A 4,593-nucleotide genomic window follows, 5' to 3' on the forward strand; every position below is an offset into this window, starting at 1 on the left:
GGGTAGAAGTGGAAATTTGGGGCTAATGGTAGTGCTGGAGCAAAGATCAGAGGGGCATAAAAACTGTATGAATGTTCCTTGGAGCATCATGAGTATCCATACCAAATTTCACAGCAATTTTACCTGTAGTAAGATATCTTGCTCCTGTTCAATGGATGGGGGGTTAAAAAAAGACTTAAATGGTTCCAGAAGTTTTATGGGCTGATGTTAGACGATCCAGTCAAGCACCACTTTCATCTGAAGAGCGGTTTCATCTGCGAGACCTTTTTGGTAATTAATTCAACTGCCTACTAAGCTCCTGTGAGACATGTTTTGTTCAGAGTCCGAGTGAAAATCAAGCTTAATTGACCTTTAAACTGATATTTAATCTTTGCCAGATTGCAGCATGTTGCTTTCTGTCAGTTTGAGTCGCCATAAATAACCAATGCAGACCGTAAAACTGGCATCCGCTCCCAATCACGTGCTTCAGACAATTGTCGGTGCCCCGCTCTATACAGCCAGCTGTATAAAAGCCAATCTCACTGTTGGTCTCCCAGTTTTTGGGTGGAACAGATCTCATTGCCAATGTATTTCAAGATGAAATGTAAATTAAAGCTTCCTGTTCACAGCGAAGCATCTCTTCCCGCTCTGATGCCGCCTGATGAGTTTTCTGTACTTGAAGTCAGAGAAGACTTCAAGAATTTATAGGCAAAATATCAAATACAGCTCAAAAAGAGGCGAGAAAACTTCCCATTCGGCACCCAAATCCATCCTTTCAGCCAGGCACAAGGCATCAAGGACAAGCACCAATTTCCCAGGGAGTGAAGGAATACACCAGGTTGCCTTTTTATATGCAATTCCAGATGCCTCATTAGGGCTTGATGTCTTTCATCATTATTCTTTCATGTGATTCTGTAGCACACAGCATCTGCACTCTTCTCACACTGTTTGTTATTTATGTAAATCGTTCTCATCAAAAAGCAAATAAACATCCTTTTTTTAAAAAAAATGAAATTGAAAATCACAAGGTGAAGAGACAACATTGGCCCAATCCTAAGGAGTTTATAACTTACACAATCAAGAAATGGAAACACCAGCTGTCTTTTTCCATTTACTGACTCAAGCAGGTGTCTGCCACACATTTCCATTTCCACCACACAACACTTCTTCACAGCCTCCTTTAACCACCATTTATTTAGTTTCTTTCCCTCTTTTTTCCAGTCACTATTTGAACTTCTCAACAAGAAATTCCCATGGAAATAACCTCTTCCGGACCTTATGTTCCCATAGATACACTGATGTGCAATCATATCTCTCGTTCTTGTTTTTCAGGTTATTTTTTCAGAGGCATTAAAAGCTGACATTTGCTGGAGTTACTCAAAGCCTCAAGACCAGAAAAAAGAAAGAAACAAAACACATTTAAAGTTCTCTAACCAATACGAACAATGCGAACAAAGTCTGAGGCTAAACTGTAAAATTCTTTAATTTTCTCTGTTTTTGGTCTGCAAATCATCTGCAGTTGGCTCAGTTGTCATGGAACTACAGATGTTCAAACTTTTTATTTTTCTAAGCACTTTCAGGACTTTTTTCCACATTAAAGCAACCTCTAGTGCTATTTATCCATTTCGATAGTTATGGTGTGAGTTGCTGAGCTTTGGAAATATCAGCTGTAGAGATATCTGCCTTCACATGGCACTCAAATTATGGTGCTCAAAATTGCCCAAAAAATACATTTGATAAACTCAACAGCAATGTCTCTTTCAAGCAATCATGACCCGGTTACTTAGGATAATCCATAGATCAGAGCCCTATGCCGGGCTGTTTTCTTAATCCTGCTCCCGGTGGATTCCTGGCTATTACCTGCAGCTCCCGCAAGAATTCTAACCATTCACTCCCGCACAATAGAGATTTTCTGTCTACTCTTGTTCTCCTGAAAACCCACTATAATCTTCCTCTCAGCTTCATTTGCTGACTCTGTCTCCATTTTTCTGGTGGGTACAAGCTAAATCCCGGGACTCGCTGTTTTTTTGACTGCCCATAAGTACAGACCTTATTGCGAGCAGAACAATTTATTTCTATTGAACTTCACCCGCCAACCATGGCTGGACATCAGCTAATTCAGTGGCTCTAGGTGAGCTACATGTAGATAACATTATAGCTCACCTGAGGAGGACAACATTAATGTTTACATCCTATCATGAGCCTGCCTGTGCGCACATGCAAATTATGCATCCCACATAAAAGTGCTCACAAGAAGGTCAGTGGATTACCTTGAGTAAGAGAGATCTATTTTTTTGGCACTTTGAGCACCACAAGCCGAGTGCCATCTGGTTCCATTTTATTGGAGAGAAGGCAGACATTTCTACGGCCGATATCTCCAACACTCACACAAAACAATCTAGATGGATAACTAGCACTACAGTTAAAATCAAACTGTTGCTTTAATGGACATTTACGACTGAAGTTGCATTAGTTGGTTTAAAACCTTGCGTAAAACTTAGCATTAAAATGGTGATCTGATTTCAGTTCCCTGCTCCTTATGCAAATAAACACGCATTATTCCATTTGCAAAGACCAAATTGTTTTTAAACGGTAGCTAGTAGACGGTCCTTCACTATAATGCAATAAGTTAATTTAACTAAAACATTTTTTTAAAACTGATTACAAATAGTCCTGGTTTTACAGTGTTTAGTGTGCCCAGACCACCTCTGAATGCAGTCTGAATGATTGGATCTCACAGCGTCCTCACTGCATCTTTCACACCTTTACTTATGCTAATGCCAGGTGTAAACAGGGCCATATTATGACCATATGAAGCTGTTTCAGACGGTTTCAGTCCAATATTCACTCAACTTTTAGCTCTGTTTCGGAGCTGGAGGAGAAACTGACATGGAGTGAAACAATGCAACTGCAAAAGTTTCAACCATAACACAATGTTTGTTTGTCTTTGTGCAGGAAGCAATAGACCATTTTCACAGCAGCCATTTTAACAAGAAATAGTAAGGTAAACACAGGTGTTACTAATAATACTAATTAATGGTCTGTTCCATTTAGTGTAGCAGAGCTTTACCAGTGAGCCAACATGCACAATAGCAGCAACTCGATTCAAGGATTTAAGGGATAGCTAAGGTTTATTACAACTTTATAATTTATTTATGTAGCTCCAGCATTTGGTTTTACCAGTTATGATAACATTCTAGGTACAAAAGTAGTTTGAGATCTTGGAACACAGGGATATATATTTCTATATCAGCCAAAATTATTTCAAAGAGAGAAGGTGAGTGGTAAAGTTGTCTGCAATACTACACAAAAAGATCCCCACAGCAAAGTATTTTTGACAAACACAGTGTTAAACATCGCTGAACTGGGTCTCTCTCACATATTGCTATGCAGAGTCTTCACTGGTGGGTGTAACCTAATTTCAAGGTTTTTCACTCTGCAGAGGTGCATACTCCCAAAGAAGCCAGACTCTACTTTTACTTGATTGTTGTTGCTACCTCTAAACTCAAAGTTTATGGGGGATAAATAAACCTCAAGGCACGTCTTGCAGTGTTTATCTCCAGTGGCCCAGCTGAATGGGATTACAGTGTGTTTCACATTAGAAATCAACCCTTGCTGCACTGTCTCGAGCTTGTCGACAACAAAAAGTCGAGCTACAGCCAATCTTTTAATCATTCTGGTAAAAGAAAGGGTTCACATTTCGAAATAAAACGCTAATGCATCTGCATAGAAGCAACAAGGTGCAAGGATGAAACCCAGGTAGCAGTGTAAAGAGCTGAATCTGCATACAAAGTGACACAATAGCTTCAGACAGTCTCCATATGGGCCTTTGGAGCTGGTAAAATTGAAAATGAAAGCACAGATGCTGTCGCAATACATTGGGGGATCACAATTCAACAAAGGGTCTTAGAACTGTCAGGATGTGGCAACAGGACTCCGACTTGTGTTGCTGAATACAGGCTCCTTCTGACAGCTTCACTTAGTGCATCATCCTTGTTTTTATGGGAGCCAAATTATCATATTTCATGTCAGTCAAAAATGAAACGATGGCTGTTATCCGCTGGCTAAAGCAACAGAGTGAAGTGTTTTTCACTTTCAGATGTATAATCTGCTTTATGAAGTACTTTCTGATTAAAGACTTTAATAAGTTTCAATCCATTTAGCCCTCTTAAAAGTAATCAAACTTAGCAAATGCCTCAGTATCCCTTATACTTATCTTTTAATGGGTTATTTTAATGGGTAGTGCTAATCCAAATATCTAAATTATTATCAAGATAGAGCAATCATATTGATGTTAGACTCTCTGTATCTGATAATCGGCCTCATCTATCTCTGCAGCCATGCTGAACCCTCTAATTGGCCTCCATGACCTTCTATTCACAGTGCAGAATCCTGCTCTGAGGCTTCGCCACTTGGATGAAACTAATTATTTGAAATAAGACATGTTTTATGACATCTTAAGCTTTTTGGTATTTACTACCCAGTCCCTACTTTGTTGTAATTTTGCTGTCATATTTGTGCATTTGCTGCACAGCTGATAAGTATCGACTGTGAAGCTTGGCACTGCAGTGGTTTTAGTGGAATATCAAATCTAGCAGGGTGTCAGCCAGTAGG

This window comes from Morone saxatilis, unplaced genomic scaffold (genome assembly GCF_004916995.1).
Source record: "Morone saxatilis isolate NCDOM2014 unplaced genomic scaffold, NCSU_SB_2.0 Contig17, whole genome shotgun sequence".
In the NCBI taxonomy this organism is placed as follows: Eukaryota; Metazoa; Chordata; class Actinopteri; family Moronidae; genus Morone; species Morone saxatilis.